General features: G+C 33.2%; 1 long non-coding RNA gene across 1 annotated transcript in view; it reads left to right on the plus strand.

Moving 5' to 3' along the window:
• The window catches only part of LOC137654980 (uncharacterized), a 728,027-nt gene that overhangs the window by 218,328 nt on the left and 482,199 nt on the right, over positions 1–27,500 (plus strand). Inside the window, exon 3 of the long non-coding RNA XR_011046770.1 lies at positions 14,519–14,578. This is a non-coding gene — a long non-coding RNA (uncharacterized lncRNA). The remainder of the gene's footprint in view (positions 1–14,518; positions 14,579–27,500) is intronic.

Below are 27,500 nucleotides of genomic sequence, written 5' to 3' on the forward strand. Positions count from 1 at the left end.
CTTATCCATCACTTAAAGATCCCATTCTCTTTCCCCAGCCATTCCACTCGCCGCCATTGTATTTCTTACTGTAATCCCTCTTATAGGTATATATCTATCTACATATATATGTGTATGTGTGTATATATATATTATATATATATATATATATATATATATATTATGTATATATGTGTATGTGTGTATATATATGTATATATATATGTATATATATATATATATATATATATATATATATATATATATATATATATATGTATATATACATATATATATACACACTTATATACACACACATATATACATATATATATATATATATATATATATATATATATATATATACATATATATGAAATAAATTTTGCACATTTAGACGTGTTTTTTCATATTTCCAATGAGCCACATATTTTAATTCATTAATGTCTGGATTCTCTTATCAACCTTGGATCAGAGTCTCGAGGAGAAATCACTCAGACAATAGCAACTGACCGTCCAGGAATCAAACCCTGGTCCAGGATGCTTGTATGACAGTGACCGTGCTATTTAGCCACGTCGCTGGACCAGGCTTCGATTCCGGGCTTGTCAGATGCTATTGTCATTGAGTGATTTCGCCTCGGAACTCTGATCCTGAGGTCGGTAAGAGAATCCGGACATTAATGTCTTAAAATATATGGCCTATTTGAAATATATATAAATAATATATACTGTATATTTCCAGTCACACTGAGTGGCATTGTCTCTCATACCACCCTGGTCATACCCTGATGAAAGGAGGTAGGTACCAAGAGATGTATACTCGAAAACCACAACTGTCGTGTTGTAGGTACGAAAGGGGGAGGGGTTGGGAAGGGTTGAATCTGTGTGTGTGGGCGTGTGCATATCTGTCTAAATATGTAGCGGTCATTTTGGACGAGTTCACTCACACGAGTGTATATATAAATTTGTATATTCGTCATGTATATCTGACCCCGACGTTTATCAGTTTACTTTCCAGTTGCAATTGACTTTTTAGAAAATATTGACTGCGCTTTTCCACCAAATTCTCTATTGTCATTGAGGTTGCTTTAAAGCAGCTAACCATAGCCAAAATCACCAGTGTGTCCTTGTTATCAAACCAATCATCACTTTAATAACCTGCTCCAGAGTCATGAAATTTGTCAAGTGTCACTTAAATCAGTGACATTCTGTGTTCAAAGGTTTAAGGTTCGCTCATGAATGGCAGAGACAAGGGACAGTGACAGTGCCCTGGAGACTGACCATATATCCATATGACCAGCGTCCTAGACCCCTCTCCACCCAAGCTAGGACCAGGGAGAACTAGGCCATGGCTGCTGATAACTCAACAGATAGACATACAGGCTCCCCCAAATCCCTAACCCTTAGCTCAGAAGGATGGCGAGGTTGCAGACACTAAAAGAAACTGAGCGGGACTCGATCACCCGTCCATGACAACGCCAGGCATAGACGTTTTCTATATAAGACGAGTCCACATTACTGAATGCATTTATTGTTATCGTTCATATATTATTATACCTATGTTACTAAGCTGTGCACTTGCAGATCTTTTAACACCTTTTAATGGCCTATTTTCCCCGTTTTCATTTTTATATAAACAGTAAATATAATAATATGCCAGTAGAGGCTTAGGCAAGTTAAAAGGCCTTTTAGCAACGCTGTCATGCCTTGGAATTTAAAATGTTCCTCAGGAAGAATTTAATACTTGTGTTTAAGTACTTAGCGTTATTTTTCCTATAAAATTCTTTCCCAGCTCCCGAACGATTTAATTTTCCCCGGTGTACCTTAATGCTACGATACTTGCATATTCAAGGATCTTAAGCAAGAGGGCAATTTGCTCTGCTCCTCTTCATCTTCGATGCAAAAAAATCTGGTTTTCATGGTCATTAAACACACCTGCTTTACTTTACAACTGGGTAAATGCTAGGAACTCACACTCGCACACATGTATATGCATATAAAATAACAATAAGAGACAGAAAAAGAGCAACAAGGATATGAGAGCTAACTAAAGTAGAGGATATTCTAACATGTAAGAAAAAGAAATGGATATGGGCAGGACATAAATGAGAATGACAGATAATAGATGGACATTAAGAATAACACAATGGGTCCTTAGAGATTGCCAAAAAGGTAGGTGGAGGAAGAGAAGACGATCGATTGACGAACTGAAAGTTTGCGGGCGTGAATTGGCATGGAAAGACCATATGAAGATGCGAATGGAAGGACATGTCTGATGATTTGTTCTGCAGTGAGCTAGTAATGGCTGCTTATGATGATGATGATAATGATGATGAATCTGTATGATAAGTTATGGATGTACATATTTTAAGGTATTTGCGCATGCCTGTAGTTTTTCGCATGTGAGAAGTAGGATGGAGTTTTGCAATCCACATTATTTCGACAGTAATGTTAAAAGAGGTTTTGACAATCATTGAGGTGTGAGCGAAAGTTTTGTGATGGTCAGATATGGATATGATAGCTGTTAAATAGCTAATACTCTTATTAGAAAAAGTGAAGAGAGTTTTCATTTGGATAAAGAGGTAAATAATTTAACAGCGGTAGTCTTTAAAAAAATGAATTAAAAGTTATATTTTGAGAAAATTAATATCTTGGAGATCAAAAACTTAAAAACAAGAGCTGTTGCAAATGAAACATAGGTCATGAAAGAACGAATCTGAAAAATTAACAAACATCTTTAGTAAAGTTTTAAAGAGGCATCTCCTCAAATCCTAACCTGAAACGTTTTATGATAAGGATAAGACATAATACAGTTGGAATTCATGTCGGTAAGAAATCACGATTAAATCTTTTTTCAGATGCTAGGATACCTGCGTGAGAGAAGAGGGAGAACAGTTAGTTAACAAACCATGGTATTAATTATTATTATTATTATTATTATTATTATTATTTGCTAAGCTACAACCCTAGTTGGAAAAGCAGGATGCTATAAGCCCAGGGGTTCCAATAGGGAAAATAGCCCAGTGAGGAAAGGAAACGAAGAAAGTAGCGGGATTGATATGTGATAAGAAAAAGCCAATCAAGATAAAAGTGAAGCCATATAGCACAATAATAAGACCAGTTTTAATGAATGGATTGGAAACATGGGTTTTTAGAAAAAGAGAGGAAGGAAAGCTTGAGAGAAGAGAGATGAGAATGCTGAGCTGCCGGCTTGGGAGGAAACTGTAAGTGTGAGAAGATCGAGAGGGACTCAGAGAATTAGATGGCTAGATGAGGTGAAGGATGATATGGAGAGAAGAGGTTTTGTGGAAGGGGATGCCTTTGATAGAAGGCATTGGAGAGGGCGCGTTAGGCAGCCAACCCCTTAATGTAGGGATTATGGTTGGAAAGAAGACGCCTAAAGATAAAGATACTTATCTTTTCTGTTTAATCATTCTTCCACCTTTATATGGATGAATAGGTGTTTCAGCATCGTGTGTGTGTGTTTGTGTATATATATATATATGTATATATATATATATATATATATATATATATATATATATATATATATATATTTATGTATATATATGTATATAATATATGTATATGTATATATATATGTATATATATATATATATATGTATATATATATATATATATATATATATATATGTATATATATATATATTTATGTATATATATGTATATATAATCTATATATATATATATATATATATATATATATATATATATATATGTGTGTGTGTGTGTGTGTATATATCATCAAAAAGGCCTCAGAGATGTCCTTCCACTCACGTCTGTTTGTGGTTTCTTATCAGCTATCTTATCAAACATTTCGGCAAGGAAGTAATAAATTTTTCGACGCAACGAAATCCCTGATTTATAGATTTGATCAAGTGAGAGTGACGTTCAGTCAACAATTGCATAACCCTTCGGGACTCATTCTCTAGCGTCTGGAAACTAAAAAGCCGCGTTCACAAACGAATCTCTTCCGCAACGTAAAAACACTCGCTAATGTCTGGAATGATTTATACCTCCCCAGTGGTGTCAAAAATTTAGTGGGTTTGGTTTCATAAAAATCATCTCTGCTATCAAGTGGATTATGAAATCGTATTATTTTCTTCAAATACTTAAATAACATTCAGACATTGTTCTTCCATCTTGTTTTCAAAGTTATATATAGACGTACCTCATGAACGCGCCTTGGCTTGAGGTGCAGAATCCATTATGAATATTTGACCTGACGGCAAAAGGGCTTTCATCAAGATATGCGAGAATCGGGAATATGACGATTATTGGAAAGAAATATAAAGGGATCATTGGAGGAAGCTCATGGATCCTTTGATGCCTCACTGAATTCATTTCCCCTTCGGTGCTCCTCTTTCCTCTTCCTCTTTATTTTTTTGTTTCTATATAAGATTGATCATAAAAAAATATTTGTGATCCTCTTTCCTCTTCCTCTTTATTTAAGATTGCCAGCAAAAAGCAAAAAAAAATTACATGATATTTACTCATAAATTTGAAATTTAAACTTGGAAATAATTGTTTTCTCAAAGGAAAGTATTTGAAATAACTCCTTGCACAACAAGTGAAAAATTATAAGTGCACAATATGCGTGAATCATTATGTCATAGGGAACGAAAGACTGAAATATGGGTGGCCGACTTACCACAAGTGGAAAATTGTCTTGTACACTAGATATCTTGAAACAGTTCTAACATAAAATTTACATTTTGGAATGAGTGAAGATTTTCTTAGACGCGTAATTTTTTATTAAATGATTTCTAAAGAAAAGTATGTAATGGAAAGAGTGAAAATTGTCTAGCAGCTTACACTAAATATCTTAAAACAGTTCTAACGAAAACTATATATTGGAACGAGAGAATATTGCCTTATAGCCTACACTAAATATCTTAAACAGTTCTGACGTTTTTTTAAGTGTAATATGAATGAAACTCAGGCACACAATTCTGTCTTATTACTCTTCATTCTGCTTTGTTAAAGTTTTCATAGTTTATATAGGAAATATTTATTTTAATGTCAACTGTTTTTAAAATGTTACTTATCCTTGTTTCCTCTCCTCACTGGGCTTTTTTCCTGTTGGAGCCCCTGGGCTTATAGCATCCTGCTTTTCCAACTAGGGTTGTAGCTTAGCAAGTATTAATAATAATAATAATAATAATAATAATAATAATAATAATGATAATAATAATAATAATAATAATAACGCCACTCTAACAAAATGGTTATTACAATTACTAAATAGAATCGTCTAGATGGAATCATTCTACACCCATAGCTCCTGTGGTGTTGGTATTTTCTCTGTGCGCCTGTCACTCATTTGTCTGAGTTTGGAGGTACACTAGAAACTAACTATATTCAATTATTATTATGGAACTTGTCACTCGCCACGATTCTTTATTGTCTGACGGCTGCGCAACTTGAATCTCTTTCCAGCTATTCTCCTCAGACCTTTGAAGTTATTTTTTTTTCTTTTACTTTTATATACAAACTTGTGGTATTATGGAAGTTACGGGGAAAATAGCACTTATTCAATAATAATAACAATAATAATAATAATAATAATAATAATAATAATAATAATAATGATAATATAAAACACTATGACGTGTCTAAAAATCTTAGGAATTAAAAATACAGTTATAAATCGTTGTATATTTAAAAATAGCACTTATTCCATAATAATAATAATAGTAATAATAATGATAATAATAATAATAATAATAATAATAATAATAATAAAACACTATGACATGTCTGAGAATCTTGGGAAATAATAATACAGTTATATATCGTTGTATATTTAAAAACAGCACTCATTCAATAATAATAATAATAATAATAATAATAATAATGATAATAATAATAATTATAAAACACAATGTGACTAAAAATCTTGGGAATTAAGAATACCTATATATCATTGTATATTCAAAACACAGGGGCTTTTACGCTTTTAAAAAAGTGCTAAAACGATTGCGTTTTATATATATAGATTATTATTATTATAATAATAATAATAATAATAATAATAATAATAATAATAATAATAATAATTATTATTATTATTATTATTATTATTACTTGCTAAGTTGTAAAAGCAGGATGCTATAAGCCCAGGGGCCCCAACAGGGAAAATAGCCCAGTGAGGAAAGGAAACATGTTGAAATAAAACATTTGAAGAACAGTAACAGCATTAAAGTAGTGAGTGTTCTGGTGTTTTACATTGTTATTCAATATTTACCTTCACTTGTGAGTCATGAATGATGTGTGTTATCCAAGACTAAATACTTCGACTTGACATCATTTCTAAGTAAAGTTTAAGTCAAGTCAAAATACTAGTGGAAAGTAGAATAAAAGATAATACTAAAAAATCACTGAGAATGCAGACCTCCACCACGGCAGCATATTTCTCGAAACCAGCTTGCCTTTTCAGAATCAATTTTGACTGTAGGTGTATTTGAACTCTGTATAACAACCATTTGTGAACTAGGGGTTAATATTAGAGTTAATTCGGTCGACCTTTTGCTCGATCTTGACCTTGACCTTTGACCTAGGACTTGGAATCACTTCCAAGTCTCAGCATGACAACTAATCCCTGAAAGTTTCTCTACTCTTAGTAAAATTGTGGCCAGGAAGTTATTCACAAACATACAGACAAACGGAGAAGCAGTGGTAAAACCATAACCTCCTCCCAACTTCGTTTGTGGAGGTAATAATAGGAAAACGAAAGGGACTTAATCTACCCGAAAGTGAGAGGCAAGACATGATGAGTATATGATGAATAAAATGACATATAGATGAATAAATTGCTCACTGATAAGTTTCAAAAACTAAAAGATGGCATCACTCATATACGGATTATTTTTATCTGTATTTGCAAAACCCAAAGGAATGGCTATATTGATGAAGACCCTACATTGCCTAGTCATGTTTCCGCTCGATTTTCCAGGGCGTTGGTTGGGTAACTCTGCAATATTAATATTAGTGCATTACGACTGTCGATTTGAGGTGCGTAGGTGAATCATATTTCTCGTATCTTATCACTTTCCTATAGGAAATCGATATTTTCAGGTGGGCAGAAAGAAATTTAACTTTCTTGGACTTATATTTTCAGGTGGGCGTAAAGAAATTTAATTTTCTTTGATTTATATTTTCAGGTGGGCGGAAAGAAATTTAACTTTCTATGACTTAAATTTTCAGGTGGACAGAAAGGAATTAAATTTTCTTTGACTTATATTTTCAGGTGGGCAGAAAGAAATTAAATTTACTTTGATTTATATTTTCAGGTGGGCAGAAAGAAGTTAAATTTTCCTTTACTTATATTTTCAGGTGGGCATAAAGAAAATTAATTGTCTATGATTTATATTTTCAGGTAGGCAGAAAGAAATTTACCTTTCTTTGACTTATATTTTCAGGTGGGTAGAAAGAAATTTAACTTTCTTTGACTTATATTTTCAGGTGGCCAGAAAGAGATTTAACTTTCTTTGAATTATATTTTCAGGTGGGCAGAAGGAAATTTAATTTTCTTTGACTTATATTTTCAGGTAGGCAGAAAAAAATTAATTTTCTTTGACTTTCTTTATACATCTGTAGGAATTGCATTTTATTCACGAAACTTTTCATGTGAAAACTAGTTTAATTTTCCATCATGGTAATTACATTTCCTTATAGCATGGGTCCAAGAACGTGGATATTTTATGCAAATATTTATTAAGTTCCTGAAGTTATGGCATGTAAATGATGGTAAAAAAAACTGTGATAATTTTGCAATTGCATCCTATTTTACCCTACAGTATGTACATTAACGTTTTCAATGTAAAAACTTCAGGAAGTTAACAAATGTTTGTGAAAATTAACCATTTTCTTGGTTTCATGTTATAAGTAAATGTAATTATCATGATGGCAAATTCAAATAATGCGGACGGTTTTCAAAAATATAATTTTATTGCAAATTTTATTTGAATATACGATTCTTACAAATTTATCTCTTTATGCATCTAAAACGGTATCAAGCAGTAGTTTCACTAACAGATTATAATTATACAATTTACATCTCAATCTTCGCTAGCTTCTCCAAAATCATGAGAAATCCAAATGTATAATTTTCTATTAAAGGGAACCAAAAGATGTTTAATTGCTGCTTCAGGCAAAGCAGTTAGTTTCTATTAAAGAAATTTAGTAAAACTTCATTTCCTTAACAACAAGTTACTTTAAAGTTTAGGCTTAGTAGTAGTTAGACCTAGTGACTATACAGCGTTTATACATTGATCATAAAGTTCTTAACACTTCATTTCATTAAAGCAATTCAATCGCTAGTCTTAGACAGTTAGTAACACTTAATTTCGTTAGATTAATTCAACCACAAAATGGCACTAGTCTGGGACAGTTATTAACACTTCGTTTCGTTAAATTATTTGAACCAAAATTGCATTAGTCTTAGACAGTTATCAACACTTTATTTCGTAAAATTATTTCAAAACAAAATTACTCTGGTTTTAGACAGTTATTAACACTTCACTTCGTTGAAGCAATTCAAAACAAAATTGCAATAGTTTTAGACAGTTATTAACACTTCGTTAGAGCAATTCAAACACAAAATTACACTAGGCTCATAGTCATCAACACTTTATTTTGGTAAAGCAATTCAAACACAAAATTATTAAAATAATTGAAATCTGAGATGTCAAAGAGAACCGAGGTATAATGGAAACTTAACTTTTATCTGATATCCCGAGGATATTGTATAGTTGATGTTCCAGAGACGTGTGTCCTCTGCTAACTGGAACTAACTTTTATATAACCACCCTCGGGAATACATTTCTTAATTGTCACGTGGTACATCATCAAAACTTCGGTCTCATAATGCTCGTAAGGATCTTTGTAATAAAAGAACTTTATGCTTACATGATTTCCTAGGATGTTACTAAAATTATTTCTATTCATTTGACAAAAACCTCTTTCAAGAAGAAACCCCTATTTACTAATATAGAACATAAATTTGATAATATATAACATGAATTGAATCTTTTGAATCGTGACTTTAAATGTCATCGCTTCTTTTCGAATATATACATATGAAAGATTCTATTTGTTCTAGACACTTCTAGATTTCCTAAAATGCCTTAAATTTTTCTCTGCACCATAATAGACAATGCATTAGGTTTTTGTCTCGTAATAGGTTAATTAAAATTCTTTCATTTACTTAATTGATCTTATCTATTTATTTATCTATATATATGTATATATGTATATATATATATATATATATATATATATATATATATATATATATATATATATATATATATATATAAAGTGTGTGTATATTCTTACGAAGCTGGTCTAGCGTAGTGTAAATAATTTATTTATGTATTTTATTTATGTATATCATTTGTGTATTTAAGAGGTGAATAGCCTGCTCATAAGGTGAGTTCCTCTGTAGTTTCAAGTCTTGTATGTAAATTATGTAAGACTTTCGTCGTTGATTTCATTGTAGTCTTCATTCAAGTCAGTATATGTAAATTTACGTTATTTTTAAGAATTCACTTTTTATGTCACGTATTTTGCTAGAAAGTCTTACGTAATCTCGATTAAGTATACATTAAGAACCCTAGGAAGTATGAATGAGGGTTTATGCAACTTTTTTTTTTTCATGAGGTATCGCGTTATGTTTGTGAGAAAATACGCAATTTTTATATTTGCCACGTGTTTAGATTTTTTTTTTTTTTATGTTTAAGAACGGGGGTGGTCGGAGCTGCTGAGAGAGAGAGTTGCCTTGCAAGCGAGGTTGATTCTCCTGTTTGATACATGATAGTTGGTAACTCTGGCGCTGCTGAGCCAGCCCCAAGCTTCTAGGCTCCTGTCATAGAAGGATCTAGAATAACTAACTCAACATATATGTGTCCCTAGGGATGCGTAGGGCAGAAAAAAACAGCCTGTCCTGTGAAAGAGCCGAAGTTCAACCTCTCTCTCTCTCTCTCTCTCTCTCTCTCTCTCTCTCTCTCTCTCTCTCTCTCTCTCTCTCTCTCTCTCGTGCCTCGAGTGCCTCGAGTGTGTCCTCTCCATAGTGTATAAGCTTGAAAACAACATATATCGTGTGTAGTGTGTCGAAACATTACGGAAGACTTTAAAGGTGATTTCAGTTTATTGTGTCATTATGCGTGCGGGTGTTATATAAATTTTTGTAACTGGGTCTGTGCAAGTAAGATACGTGAAGTGTATTTATTTAGGCTTTACTTCGTGTGAACTAAAACTTTTAAGTTTATCAATTACTTCATGTAATTTCTTTATGAGTTTAACCCTCAGAGTGTTAAAAGTTAACTATTTTCATTAGTTATTAAGACTAAATATTGGTGTAAAATTTGATTTCCAGTGAAACAAGTGACTATATAATTTTCAGAGTGTAATTATTTCTTTTGTCTTAGTCTAAGTTTTGTTCAGACTTGATATTTCGAGTGATTTATTATTTTATGTAAATTCTTTCAAAGTGTTGTAATTTTTAAAGAATATATTTATTTTTGTAAAGACTGTATTATTTCGATCACCAGTGTTTGTTACAGTGCTCTCTGGTATCCCTGTTAAAGAATCGAAGTAAAAGGTTGTTTTGAATAGTTCTTGATAATAATTGCACAGCTTTGTTTTGAGTGTACTTAAGAGACTTTTGGATATTTAGTCTTTTTATATATTGCCGTGTGAGAGTTATGTAATTTTCTCAGAGTTCGGGTATTATTCAGATATAACAGATTTATGTAAAACAAACTAGTGAGTTTGGAACTCGAGAGGTTGTGTAGCTTGCCAGCCGCAATATATGATATATATTTTTTGGTTCCCAGACCACTGGACCATAATATATATATATATATATATATATATATATATATATATATATGTATGTATATATATAAATATATATATATATATATGTGTGTATATACTGTATATATATGTATATATATATGTATATATGTGTGTGTGTGTGTTTGTGCGTGTTGGGGAGCAATTACATAAAAATAACTTATGAAATTATAAAAATAGATATGAATACTACTACTCATATCAGTAGTTATTTGATCCCTTTAGGACATACACTTCATAATTCTCACATCGAGAGATTATTTTTAACAATATATATATATATATATATATATATGTGTAGATATATATATATATATATATATATATATATATATATATATATATATACATATATATATATATATATATATATATATATATATATATATATATATATATATATATATATTTTAATCATCATCTCTTCCTACGCCTATTGACGAAAAGGGCCTCACACACACACACACACACACATATATATATATATATATATATATATATATATATATGTATATATACTATATATATATATATATATATATATATATATATATATTATATATGCATGTATATATATATATGTATATATATTATATATGCATGTATATATATATGTATATATTATATATATATATATATATATATATATATATATATATATATATATATATATATATTATGGATTTTAGCAGTGGCGAAACATTGTCTAATGGAATTTGCCTACTAAAAATTAAACATTGTTTAAAGTGGTTGTTTATCTTGCAACTGAATCAACAATGTAAAATTTATTATTTCAGTGGCTTCTAGATGAACGTTTTTACTTTTTCATTCCTAAAGTTATAATAAAAATCATAAATATTACTATGATTAATAATATTCCCTAATATTAGCAGAAGTATTACGAGTAAAACTATCAACAGGAGCAGTGGAGATGTATTATTTTCCATTTTCAGGTAAAATGATGAGACGTTGCTGATACCGTAATGAGAACGCTGGCAGTTCGTCCTCTGTTATTTCCCTCCTTCCTTCCTTCCCCCGTTATTCATGCATGGAAATCGTACCGCTATCCTTATTTGCAAGCTCTCCTCCTCTCTCCTCCCCCCCTCCCCCCCTTACACCATGTCTAGTAAAGGCAGGTTACTGATGTGTTCTCTGTATTTACTTTTTCTGGGGGTTTTGTTATTGAAATCCGCATTCAGATGGAAATATTCAGGTGCCTTGTTTTGAAAGATATCTAGGAGGCTGGTGTTGTGGATTTCGTATTTTTTTTTTTTATTTTTTTTTTTTCCAGATCGTTTATAAATTGCAATGTCTTATGTATTTCCTCTAGTGTTATTATCTTGGTTGTTCTGTGGGTTTTTGTATCTACTTTTATAGCAAATATCGGTGGTAGATTTGAATTTTCGTTTAGATTTTATTTTGACAGTCTTACTTTTTCCAAACATCCTTGGCTTTCTATACACACAGTACACACACACACACACACACACACACACACACACACACACACATATATATATATATATATATATATATATATATGTGTGTGTGTGTGTGTGTGTGTGTGTGTATTTAGAGAGAGAGAGAGAGAGAGAGAGAGAGAGAGAGAGAGAGAGAGAGAGAGAGAGAGAGAGAGAGAGAGAGAGAGAGAGAGAGAGATTTTACTTTTCATAATCTCATTTTGTTTACCAAAATGTGAAATGCCACTTTCCCTAAATAGAAAATTATTTAATGAAATGGTCCGACCAGTATTAACATATGCATCAGGAACTTGGAGCCTTACTAAAGCCTTAGAACATAAGCTAGTTACAACTCAGAGAGCTATGGAAAAATAATGATGGGATTAACATTAAAAACAGAAAAAGAGCAACATGGTTAAGAGAGAAAACTAAAATTAGAGGGTATTCTAACAACAAGGAACAAAAAAGAAAGTGACGATGGCCGGACGGGAACGACTGATGATAGATGGACGAAAAGAATAACAGAGACTGCAAACGAATCAGGGTAAGGAAGAGAAGACAATGGATTGACGAGCCAACGAAATTTGTGGGTATATAGTATTATGGCATAGAAAGATCTTAAACAGACAAGATGGGAAGTACATGTGTCCCTTTGTCCTGCAGTGGACTATCAACTGCTGATGATAATGATGATGTTTGTGTGTGTGTGTGCGTGTATGTGTTCGTTTAGAGCTATCTATTTTTTAGTATTCTGCAGTTGATTTTTCCTTCCTTTCTCAATTCCTTTATAGTCTTCCCAGCATGCTATTCTCCTCTCCATGCGGCGGAGTCGATGTCTTCCGGATATCATAACTGGACCAGTCGTGATTCGTGCATCACAACCAACAGGATTATTAACGGGGTTCTATTACTAGCTCTTTCTTCTTCTTCTTCCTTCTTCTTCTTCTTCTTCTTCTTCGTCTTTTGCTTCCTTACGTTCACGCAGTCCTAATTGGTTCTGCTCTTATCAACGGTTTACAACTGACCTTTATAAAATCGATAAATACCTTATGAAATTAACCTGAGGTTTATTCATTGTTGTTTTGGCAGGTCTCAATAATGAAATGTTCCCCTTTACAGGAAGACTTTTGGTGTTGGTAACCTGGGGAGGAAGGGGAGCAGGATTTTGTCCCCTGTTGGGAAGGAGCCATGGAATGGCCGAGGATCATCAACTATTGTGTTGTGTTATGAGACTCCGGTGGGAGAGGATCATAGGAGAAGCTAGGTCACGACAGAGGAAATTCTACCTTTGGTCCCTCCTTTCTCCTCCCCAACCTTCCCTTCCGTTCCTCTATTGCGTTCTTCGAGATTCTCTCCATCACGATCCCTCCCAGACCAATTACCTGTTAAGCCCAGTCGGAGGTCTTTTGATGTGGGGCTGCGGAAATAATTGTCTTGGTCCATTGCGCTCTACAATTCCCCTCCTGTGGCCTTTGTTGCATCGTTTAGAGACGCAAGTGTCTCCTCGCTTTTGGATTTGGTCAGTTGCCGAGTCATACGACTAGAAAATTTTGAATGGAAAGTTATTCTGAAAACCTTTTATCGTTAATAGTCAAGTGTCAGTCAAGAAAATTATCGCGACGACATTAAGGACTTCTTATTTCAGGAGATAACTAACACTTCCTTCCATTCCCTTCCTCCCGATTGTCTTATTTCCTCCCTCCTTCATTATCTATACCCCGAATAACATGCTCCTCCCTACTCCTCCTCCGCCACTGCCCTCTTCCTCTGAGAATCAGGTACCTCCCCCTATAAGCGGCACCAGAGGAGCAGAACCCCACTCTTGGTAAATTCCTGAGACTTCGATCTTGCAGAGGAAGATTTTGCCTCCCTCTCTCAGGTGTCAAACGTTACCTGGTTTCATCATAGCTATACTTTTATTTGTTTAAAGTTGTGTTCATATGTTGCATTTATCATTTTTAGCGTTTTCACTTATGTGTTCGTAGTGTTCTTGTGTTGGAAAATGTGTGTGGTCTATGAATAGAAAACGTGTGAAAATTTTTTTGTTTTCCGTACTAAGCAGTGTTTGAAATTTGTCATTTTACGCGTCTTTTATTGATTGTATCTGTGTATATTTAAGTTACTCAACCACGATATTTCCTGTTTATGTTACTTCAAGTGGAACAAACGATAATGTCTTCTCACTATGTGTTTTTCAGCTGTGTATTCAAGATCCTTACCTCTTCGCTTCTCATTCTTCAGCGGACGTATCCAGGAAGGTAAGTTTGATAATAGGAATTCATATTTTACTTTATTGCCAACACACTCAACATTTCACTTGAGGAAACCAGCTCTTGATGATTTTAAATCTGGTCTCGACACATTGATACACATTATTTGATTATCGAATAACATACACAATTAATAGTAGTATTTATATTTATTATCATTATAAGTTTCTGTTATGTATTTTCCTAATTCTTCTTCGAGAATATTACATACAGGGGTATATAATTTTCTCATTTTGACCTGTGCTTAGATATTGTTTGAATCAAATCTCAAATGTAATGAACGGCAGCATCGTGTTTGCCAGATTTCCACTTCATAATACTCAAATCTCCTCTTGCTTGTGTTGACATTTGCGGCACCAAAACAGATTAAGCCCAAACAATGACGTTCACTTAACGAAAAACCTCGTAAACTCACTAAACACGCTCGTCACTGCAACACACACTCAGGAACATTGAGGTAAACCCGTAATGATCTGCGGACATCCGACTTAGTACGTAATAACCCGGAGACACCAACTAAATCCGTATTAACCCGAGGATGACCACTGGCCACGTGAGGCCGTCCTCTCGTCCCGACCAGAGTTCTGAGGAAGAAGTGTCGACGCTATTTCTTCCACTTGTTCTCCGTTCTTTCTTTTGCTCTCCGCTCTTTCCTGTGGTACGCATCACACGTTGTAAACAAACATAAGGTCAGGTCACGTGATGCGTATTTGTTTCCCCCTCTACGAAACATTCGAAATCCTTCTGCCGTCTCCTGCGCTTGTTCCCCTTCTCGCGTGTAACCCAATCACTTTCCTTGCGTGCACGTGTAATCATTGATCACTAACGTTAGGCTGTATTTGATCTGCTCATTGTGATAGTTTCCCCGTTCTGGATTTCTCATCTCTTGCTCTATATCGCCTGGGTTAGATATTAACAAATAGCCAAATTAGACTGGTTCAGCCAAGCTTGTTATTGGTTGATTATCAGAGTTAGGGATCAGATTAATTGCCTGTTCTCTGCTTTAGTGACCGTGCGATTTTCAATATTGATTTATCCGTAGTAAATTTCTTGGGAAGTTTCCATTAACTTTTGTTGCTTCCATAATTGAATAATTCAACTGGTAGTAGAAATGGTAAAACCTCACGCGTGGCTCTGTCTTTTCAGAGATCAAGATCTTGCATTGATTATTGACCTCACCAGTATTTCAATTCTTAAAAGTGGACTGGAAATGGAAATATATGCCAGGTTGTGTATTCACTTCAATGTCTGTTTGGTCACGGCAAGTGTAATGAATGGTACTCTTGCATGTTGGCTACGTTTGAAAATACACTTGATTGCAAAAATTTTAATGTTTTTTTTTTCAAGGTAATATTAATCATAAAAGACTTCAGTAGATTGATATAACTTCTTAAGAAATTTGTCCAATATCAAAGGTTAGATTAGTTAAGTTTTTGGCCTTCGTTCTCAGACCTGTTTAGTAAAAATGTAAGTATACAAAATATGGATATATAATTAGATCATTAATATTGTTGAAGGTAATATATTTTGATAACTTATGAAATCATTTAGAAATAATACGGGGGAAAATTTACAGTTATTCGAGATAATGATCATCAAGAATCACAGAAATGATGAAGCCGATGAATGTAGAGAAGTTGAAAATGAAATAATGATTAATTGATTCTTGGGTTTAACGTATAATATGGTCATATATATATATATATATATATATATATAAAATATATATATAATATATATATTATATATATAATATATATATAATATATATATATATATATATATATATATATACATATATGCATATATATATAATTATATATATACATAGATGTATATATATATATATATATATATATATATATATATATATATATATATATATATATATATATATAACTGTGCACGGTTAGTAACAATAATTGCAAATAATCATTGTAACATTTATTTTACATTTCCCTTACAATATCTCTCTCTCTCTCTCTCTCTCTCTCTCTCTCTCTCTCTCTCTCTCTCTCTCTCTCTCTCTTGACGACATCTACTCTTCAAATCTTTAGGGAGTTGTCGTATTCCTCGCTTCCTTTCCGTCTTCTACGTTATCATATTCATTGAGTTAATATCTATCATTTTCCTTTTATTAAATCTTCGTTAAAACCTATATACAAACTTTCTACGGAACAGGAATAGGTTTAATAGTCAGATGTGCCATTGAAACGGCTACAATGTAATATTGTACGAACTCTGGTTTATAGGTTTTAAAAAACGTATTTTAATGATTTTGAATAACTACTAGAGATATAATTGGAAGGGAGATAGATGTCACATGCGGGCCTCAATTACAAATTAATATAGAAGCCGATATAACTAGAAAGCTTAATTACAGCTCGGTAGCCTGTATCCGCATAGCCCAATTAGTAGGATTTCTATTACATGTGTGATTTAATCTGATATAATATAGAGACATTTACCTAATTAATGGGTTTTCATCGTTCTGAAGCCGTGATACTGTATGGTAAGAACAGAAATTTGATTATTACGGGGATTTATCACGAATTAACTATTCTCCGGATATCATAGGCCAAATTATTTTCTATAAATCTTACAAAACAATTCTTTCTTTTGATAGATATTTCATCAGAAATGTAATATTATCTCTCCTCTTTTCTTTACTTGTCTGGTATTGGGAGGTGTCTAATTACTAGTTTTTACCATTCTCGAAATCTATTTCCGTCACACATTATTCGCACCACTCAGACATCAACAATGGGAGCGAACAGACAAGATTTTTTTAACAAGGAGAGAAAACTGTAGGGATCCAAAATAAACGCGCCTTGGGCAAGCTCTTTATTATTCTCGTTAAGGCGAATACATAATTTCCCAGATAGCTCTTGGTAAATAAGTATCAATTACTAAAACTTAATCATATTAAACATCCAAATTAAATAAAGCTATAAGGAAAAATTAAAGAAAAATGTCCCCCAAAAATAAAGTTAATAAATTAGGAAGTTTACTCATATCCAACATACGATTAAGTTATTGACTGCTATTCACGGGATCTTTCCAGTAAAAATGACTGGTGTTTCATCAGTAACTGTGGTTATCTTGCACAGATACCTTCGAAGGGTTGAAGATAGCTTGTAATTACTATGATACTTTTCATTTCAAGAATTATAGGAAGCTGAGTTACTGTTGATGTAAAGTTTACCTTTAGAAATAACTGGCCTATGCTACTACATTATGTTTTGTTAAGCTTATTTTTATACTGAATGAGAAATCTGAAATGACTCTGTTGAGAGGAATAGGAAACATGAATGGAAACCTGGGCGAGACGGGTGAGAAACTGGTATGTACATTAGAAGGAATGAGGAAAAGAAATTGAAGGTAAAAAATGGTACCAAGTCATGGTACACAAGGTAGTTGAAATGGCTTGAATCAGCTCCTTATTGATTTTATAGAATACTGATGTTTTATTTTTATTCTTTCCAGAAAATTCCTAGCTACAAGATTTTTTTTTAAAGAAATCACGAAACATTTATTCTTTTACACTAATAATCCATAATTTTCTATTTTTATTTTGTATACTCGAGTGATATTTGAAACACCTGATATTTAGAGCATAGCGAAATAATTTTCTTGCTGATTTTATGATGCAAAGGAATCTTTAACCTTATCATGTTCGTCAGTCTTAATTAGCATGGAATGCATAAGCCGGATAATACAAATAAATATAATTGTTTCTTTTTAAGCATAAGCGAGAGTAATTGAATCAAAGTTAGTCTACTCGTAGGCTTTTTTTTTTTTTTTTTTTTTTTTTTTTTTTTTTTTTTTTTTTTTTTTTTTTTTTTTTTTAAGGAAAATTTGTCGTAAGATCAAAATGTTTTTGCGTAGCATTAAAATCATAACTCTGAACCATACCCACAACAAAGTAAGGGGATAGTGCCGACGGATGCACCTCACGTGGTTTACGGTTTAAAGGCCGTTCATGAATAGCAGAGACAAGGGCCAGTGGTAATACCCTGGCTGGTAGGACAATGCCTTAGAGACTGACCATATATATATATATATATATATATATATATATATATATATATATATATATATATATCTGTATATATATGTATGTATATATATATATGTATATATATATATATATATATATATGTATATATATATATATATATATATATATATATATATATATATATATATATATATATATATATATATAATAGGATCAATACCGAAGCCCCTCTCCACCCAAGCTAGGACCAGGGAGGGCAAGGTAATGGCTGCTGATGACTCAGCCGATAGACCTATGGGCTGTCCTAAACCCCTTATTTTTAGTTCACAAGGATGTTGAAGTTGCAGACACTACAAGAAACTATTTAGTTTAAGAGTGACTCGAACCCCAGTCCGACGATCCCCAGGTAGGGACGTTTTCAATAGGCCACCACAATCCTAAAATGATTGTATCCGTCAACGCAATAGATAAGATTTCGCCGAATTCTAAGTTATTCACGTCCACTAATGTATGGGACAAAAGTTACTATGTATTCTAATGATGTTTAAGGATAGTTTTATGGACAGGGATCTTGTTTCTTTCATTCAATTCATCATTTATTCATGCTTTGAGAATTAAATAACTTTTCCACGCAATGAAAAGACCAAAAAAATCCTTCAGCTAAGATGTAATGTGACAATGCGGACGCACACCTCCATAATTGTCACATAATTATTACTATCACTGCGTATGAAGACTGGGAGAGGAATGGAGTTGGAATCCGGAAATCCCTTTATTTGTATCTTGTCGGGAGCGTACACTCCCTTTTCGCGGAGATTTACATAAAAGTGGCCTCTCCGTCGAGGCTGAGAGTAATACATACCGCGTTAGGAGGATTAAGCCTGCATTTCGGGTGACGTCCCCTTTGCCGGAATGTGCCAGGATTCGCAGGAGAAAGGACCGAGGAAGCTCAAGGGGATTGAGGTATCGCTGGAGGGAGTAGGATGGGGGGGGGGGGAGTAGGATGGCTTGGGCTAAGGCGTCGTAGGAAATGGAGTAGCTCATACCAGAGGGGAAAGTATACAACTGCAACCAGATGACCCCCTGTAATGTAAGTCTCAGTAACCCATGTTCATTTCCCTTCACATTTCTCTCCCCTCATTTTCCAGGGCTTCTCATTTTCCCCTCCTGCCCTCTGCGTCGCACCTTTCTCACCTCGTTGTCTTATTTTCCCCTGCTCTTTATTTCCTCCTGCGTTTCTTATTGCTTAATTAGATCACTGCAGAGGTGAGCAGGGAGTGCCTCTGCAGGCACTTGCAATTGCATATTTGGCGAGAGTATTCACGAAGGAGCCATAAAGGCCTCTGATATTGCAGGCTTAAAAGTACTTGGGTGACTTTGAACCTTCCATTTAACTCGTTTTCAGTCAGCATAAAGGATAAGATAGCGACTGTATATCATAGATAGTATTAACATTAAAATCTCTTTGTACCTCTATTGTTGAACTTGGCGCTTTAATATATGATTGAAATGATCATTATTCTAAATGTTTTCATAAATGTTTGCGGCTTGATTTATATTTTATAGCAATGTAATATCAGGAAAAAAATATTTGGGGTATATTATCTTAGAGATTTGGATTACTTTATATAACAAATTTGCATTAAACTACTTTTCCCTTTGTTGATTGTGTGTGATGAGCTCTCTCTCTCTCTCTCTCTCTCTCTCTCTCTCTCTCTCTCTCTCTCTCTCTCTCTCTCTCTCTCCAATTTCCATCGCAACTGTCCCGGACATTCTCTCGACTTGTGGTAATCCCAGGAGGACATGATTCATCCTTTAGATTTTCGTCCACTTCGTATCTCCTTTAAAAAAAAGGATCCTGTCTCTCTTTGTGTCATCCAGCTCGCTTTCATATATTTAGACCTCAACTTGCACTCCTTTTAGTTGCAGCCAATTCAGTGTCTATGTCCCTTTCTCTTCCTCGTCAGCTTCTCGTTAGAGCCAGCCACTTCATCAGGGCTATGCCGGAAATCGCTTATACAGGCTAACCTCAAAGGCAGTCTCTCTCTCTCTCTCTCTCTCTCTCTCTCTCTCTCTCTCTCTCCTCTCTCTCTCTCTCTCTCTCTCTCTGGTTATCATTCAAATCTGCATTCATTCGGTATCGTGCCTCTATCCTGATTTTGCGCTCTCCTGCTTTGCGTAAATTTCGGTGAAGTTACCTGCGCAAAATTAAGACATTTTCTTATTACATCCAAATGGAACCCAAACTATTTAAAGCTTATGTAGGTCATTATCATTTATTTTTACCTGGCAATTTTCTTCACTTTTCCCTATTTCTTGACTTAAGTTCTGTTGCCTTTCTCCCTTCCTTCCACTATTATTCTTCAGTATACATTTCTTCTCTCCTTTCGATCCAAAGCCAAATGCATCCGGGTTTAACTCGTAAAGATTTCAGTCTTCATTTTGCAATCACTAAATACCCATATCTTCATACATCGTTACACATTTGACCTAAGGTAATTGCGTGACCAAGTAGTATTTTCCAAGTAGTATTTTAAAAGTTGGTCTATTATTACCGAGCGAACCTAATATGAACTGGAGTAATTCAAGATAATAGGTTAACAAAACATAAAACGCAAATGATTCTATTCGTGTAAAGCATCAGATGAATTTAATACACGAAGTTCCTTATACGTATGCAATCAAAGTACCATGGTAACAGTTTCACGATATCAGAGCAAAATGAGTTATATCAAGATAACCACACTAATATTAGGATTATGATAATTGAATTATATAATTAAATATTTCCGTCACACTAGGAAAAATAATAGATTTAAATTTTACTGAAACCTTGAAGATAAAATCAGGAGCGAAAAAAAAAAAAAAAACAATTGAAGTAGTTATGGTGTTCTTTTGTTTTGGAATAATTTTGTTGGTGAAGTAGCTTTTACGTATGTATTCATTCCCTCATTTTATATCATCAAAAAAAAAAAATTATACAAAAATCCTTTTTTTGTGTGTTAATATGTGGGTACAGCAATTAAAATCCAAGTCTGTCCCATTTTAAAAGAAAAAAAAATTAAGATTCCCCAGAAACAAAGACCAAAAATGAAAATTAACAGGCCTTCCTTTTTTTCCGCAAAGCAATTGCCATTCATTCTCTGACTGTCTCAGATAATGTGTAGTAATCGACGTAATTAGCCTCATAAATCACATCTATTTGTAGCCACCATTCTAATTAGGGGGAATTTTTGGTTGGCTTCGTTGATAAATTGACGAACTTTGGCAAATGAAGATTTCTGATTTTGCTCTCGTCTTTTTTTTTTCTTGTTTTCTTTTCATCACTGAACGAATCTCTGGAGTATTGGATGGTATTCATAGAATTGTGCGTTTTTTTAGGGATGTTAGAAGATTATATATATACATACATACATACATATATATATATATATATATATATATATATATATATATATATATATATATATATATATATACATATATATATATATATATATATATATATATATATATATATATATATATATATATATATATCATCATCATCATCATCATCATCATCTCCTACGCCTATTGACGCAAAGGGTCTCAGATTTCGCCAGTCGTCTCTATCTTGAGCTTCGTCATCTCTTACTTTACGCTTCATAGTCCTCATCCATGTAGGTCTTGGTCTTCCAGATCTTCTAGTGCCTTGTGGAGCTAATATGTATATATATATATATATATAAATGATATATATATACTATATATGTATATATATATATATATATATATATATATATATATATATATATATATATATATATATATATATATATGTGTGTGTGTGTGTGTGTGTGTTAATTTCTTTATAAGAAATTGGAGAGGCAATCCGACGGCAGGTGAATATTTATTAAAAAAAAAAAATTGAAATTTCCATCTTTGAAGTAAAGACGTCCCCGTCCAATTTAATTTACTTTTATATTTCGTAAGAGATAATTAGATTAATTCGCTGGAATGTTTCCTTGATTACACCGCTGGATTTTACAACACTCATTACACCATGCTGGAAACTAGCTTAAATCCGAGCTTCTTAAAAGTCATTTTAATTCCTGAGTGCTCTTGGACAAACTTTCCCATTTTCTCTCCGAAATGTGCTGGCATCTTCAAGTGGCGCTGAAATGACTTCATTTGCTTTCGTATTTGTAAAATCTTCTTTGAGAGATTTTTTTTTTTCTCTTGATATTAGATTCATGACTGTCGGGTCGAAGGAATTTCTCTGTGACTAGGTAATCTTCTTTTGAACTTACTGCATCGTTTATATAGTTTAATTATTTTTATGGCATTCACTGCTTGTAGGGGCTTAACCGTATACTTTTTACATATATTTCTACAGTTATCTGAATGTTTCGAGGCTCGTTCCGTATACTTATTGTATACGCTGTATTTCTTCACAGTCACCTAAATTTTTCAAAGTTCGTTCCATTTACTCTTTGCATCCACTGTATTTCTTCACAGTTGCCTAAACGTTTTAAAGTACATTCAGTATACTTTTGTGTGTCTGTTGGCGTAACGCTCCTGGCAAGGTAATACCAAATCATATTTCGTAAATCGCCGAACTGTATATTATAGTATTTCAGACCAAGGTACGCATTTATCCGATAAAGAAAATAGATTTTACTAAAAAGTTTTTTACTGAAATCTTGAAGATACAAGCAGGAGCAAGAAAAAAAAAGTAGTTATGGTGTTCTTTTGTTTTGGAATAATTTTATTGGTGATGTAGCTTTCACTTATATGTATTCATTCCCTCATTTTACATCATCCAAAGCAATAAAATATAAGTATAAGGAACAGATAGTGAATAAATAAGTTCGATGATAAGAGCGAAAGTTTGTTATTTTTTTATAAAATTCAAAATTAAGAGTACAGTATATAGATCTGGTATAGTCAAATAAATATATAAGAGGAAAAATTAGATTTTGCCTGATTTTACTAATGAGGTAATGTCAAAATATTCAAGGGCTCTTGAAAGTAACCATTTCAGTTTTTGTTATGAATGTGAACTTTTACTATACGTAATTTTATATTGAATTGACTAATATGAAATTGGTAATAATTCTTTTAGTATGATTTAATTTTTGTTTGTTTATCATGAAAATGATCTGGTAGGTTTGTTCGTTATCTATACACAGATTAAGTAATAGTAATGATAGTAATGATTTGAATGATAATGATATTAGAAATTTACAGCGATTCCAAACGGGACGTATGTATATATATATATATATATATATATATATATATATATATATGGGCATTTGCGGGGATACCTTAACGTGGTGAGAGGGCTTTACAGGCCAGGGTCACCCTACTAGGTTGGTTTACTGTGAGGGATCAAACGAAAATTTCCCGCCATCACCAATCCGCAGTGGCCTGCGTGGTGATGAAAATGGCCAAACCCCAGACATGAATGAGGACATGTCTGAGGCCTTTGTCCTGCTGTGGACTAGATGTGGTTTCAATTGTTGTTGTTGCTGTTGTTGTTGTTGTTGTTGTTGCTATTGTTGTTGTTGTATGTTATTAGTTTATAAAAGAAATTTTTTCCCAACTTTACTGGTTGGCTTCTTCCGATTATTGCTTAAGTACGTAAATAAAATCTATTCTAACGTATCTTATTTTTTATTGATTGTTCGTTTTCCAGTTTTCTGGTCCTCTCTTTAAGGTTAGCGTATTTCTTGTTATTGGAATGTTATTTTTTTTAATTAATGTGTTGTTTTTTCTTAATTAGATAAATGATCATTAATGCTTATGTTAAAGAAATTGAAACAGCTAAAACAAAAACACAGAGAGCAGACCTTCGCCATGGCAGCTTTATTTCTCAAAACCGGCTTGCCTTTATCAGAATCATTTTAGGTCGACCTTTAGCTTGACCTTGACCTTTGACCTAGAACTTAATGTTCACAAATAAACAGACATACAGACAAACAGGGACGAAAACTTAACCTCCTCCCAACTTCGGTGGCGGTAGTAACAAAAGAACATTTTTATAAAAACAATGGGAAGGTAATTTAGGTTTTTTGAGTGGATAGATTCTGTCAATGGTTTAAATGAGATTTCTATTAGGTTCATTTATTGTCCCAATTTTATCGTGTTCACTACTATAAATGATCTTAATCCTTGTCCAATTTTATATGGTCTGATTATTTTGTTATTATTATTATTATTATTGTTATTATTATTATTATTGTTATTATTATTATTGTTATTATTATTATTATTATTATTATTATTATTATTAGTAGTAGTAGTAGTAGTATTAATATCACATATTATTATTATTATTATTATTATTGTCATTATTATTATTATTATTATTATTATTATTATTATTATTATTATTATTTTATTGAAAAGAACGGAATGCTACAAATCCAAGGCTTCCAATAAGCAAAGCACCCAAGTAAGGAAATATATAGAAAGTAACGAATAAATTACAAATGCGAAAAAAAATCATAAAATATTATTTTCTGAATAAAATCACTCCTATGTCGATAATGATTGTATTCAAATTATTACCTTCTGATGTTACAGCAAATATGAGTTGGATATTAAGGTTACCACTTATATATTATGTTAGTTGTCGTTTAGGTTTGAAATCTTTTATCTATGCAAAACGCAAATGATCATAAAATATTTTTGTTTAAAAAAATCATTCCTATGTCGATAATGATCGAATTCAAATTATTACATTCTAATGTTACAGTGGACATGACTTAGATACACTGTTAAAAAACCGTCATTTTAATCGGAAATTCTCCGTAAAAATATACGGTTCTCAGCTGTATTTCAGTAAAATACAGGCGACCTTAGTTTTACCCTACTTTGTTATTATATTTTACGGGTTGGTGACCTTAATATCACTACTTTAACGTCAATATATCAGTTTTTAAAATGGTAAAAATCCTGGACTAAATGTTGCCAGGCATTTACCGTTTTTTAATGCAATTTTTTAACTGTATATTACGATTACTGCTAACATATGCTAGTTGTCGTTTAAGTTTGAAATCTTTAAATTACGCAAAACGGAATTATTATAAAAAACAAAGAAGAAAAGTGTAAATCTGATATCAATTCTTGCTCCATCGGATGCTGTCTTTATCCCTAAAATCAGCAGTGATCATAGGAGAAAGTAGGTCAATGGGATTCAAAATGGCTTTTGGAGCCATATTCCAATTACTGCAGGATCGCTGTTGATAAGTCCATTTCCCCAATTTCAACTTCTCCGGGGAGTCATTTTAAACTGAAGGTCATTCATGGCCCTGTTATCGCACCAGTTGGGAGAGGTGTTGCTGCTGATACGATAACTGCCAACTAAGGCTTTGTGTATTGAGGTTTACTTTGTGCATTTTAATTCATTTGGATGTACTGTACTTACCATCTATCGGTGTTTTTTTTTTTCGTTATTTTAACGGCACTAATTACCTCTACCAACGAAGTTTAGAGGCGGTTATGTTTGTCTGTATTTATTTTGGGGTTGTGAACAACTTGCTGGCCACAATTTTACTCAAACAGTAGTGAAACTTTCAAGGTTTAATTGTTGTTGGGACGCGGAAGTGATTCAATTTTGAAAGTCCTAGGTCAAAGGTCAAGGTTAACGGCACTAATTACCTCTACCAACGAAGTTTAGAGGCGGTTATGTTTGTCTGTATTTATTTTGGGGTTGTGAACAACTTGCTGGCCACAATTTTACTCAAACAGTAGCGAAATTTTCAAGGATTAATTGTTGTTAGGACGCGGAAGTGATTCAATTTTGAAAGTCCTAGGTCAAAGGTCAAGGTTAACGGCACTAATTACCTCTACCGACGAAGTTGAGAGGAGGTTATGTTTTCGCCCCCTGTTTGTCTGTATTTATTTTTGGGTTGTGAACAACTTCCTGGCCACAATTTTACTCTAGCAGTAGTGAAACTTTCAAGGTTTAATTGTTGTTAGGACGCGGAAGTAATTCAATTTTGAAAGTCCTAGGTCAAAGGTCAAGGTTAACGGCACTAATTACCTCTACCGACGAAGTTGAGAGGAGGTTATGTTTTCGCCCCCTGTTTGTCTGTATTTATTTTTGGGTTGTGAACAACTTCCTGGCCACAATTTTACTCTAGCAGTAGTGAAACTTTCAAGGTTTAATTGTTGTTAGGACGCGGAAGTGATTCAATTTTGAAAGTCCTTGGTCAAATGTCAAGGTCAAGCTAAAGGTCGAGAAATAAGCTGTCGTGCCGAGGTCTTCACTCTCAGAGTGCTTTTCTAGTCAGATATAATTCATTGTGAGTTTAAGAATGCTCTTGGTGAGTCAATTACTCATAAAGGTGTGAATGTAGTTATACAAGCCTGTCTCTAGATACTACCACTAGAAAATTATGGCATCTTTTGACTGGCCAGACAGTACTACATTAGATCCTTCTCTCTGCTTACGGTTCATTTTCCGTTTTCTTACACATACGCCGAATATTCTGGCCTATTCTTTAAATATTCTCCTCTGTCCTCAAACACCTGACAACATTTGAGATTACCAAACTATTCTTCTTCACACAAGGGGTTACTGTACTGTACTTGTTCAGTGGCCACTTTCCTCTTGGTAAGGGTAGAAGAGACTCTTTAGATATGGTAAGCAGCTCTTCCAGGAGGACACTCCAAAATCAAACCATTGTTCTCTAGTCTTGGGTAGTGCCATAGCATTTGTACCATGGTCTTCCACTGTCTTGGGTTAGAGTTCTCTTGCTTGAGGGTACACTCCGGCATACTATTCTATCTAATCTATCTTCTTGTTTTATTAAAGTTTATATAGTTTATATAGGAGATATTTATTTTAATGATGTTACTCTTCTTAAATATTTAATTTTCCCCTATCTCCTTTCC

Source organism: Palaemon carinicauda, chromosome 16 (genome assembly GCF_036898095.1).
Source record: "Palaemon carinicauda isolate YSFRI2023 chromosome 16, ASM3689809v2, whole genome shotgun sequence".
Classification (NCBI taxonomy): domain Eukaryota; kingdom Metazoa; phylum Arthropoda; class Malacostraca; order Decapoda; family Palaemonidae; genus Palaemon; species Palaemon carinicauda.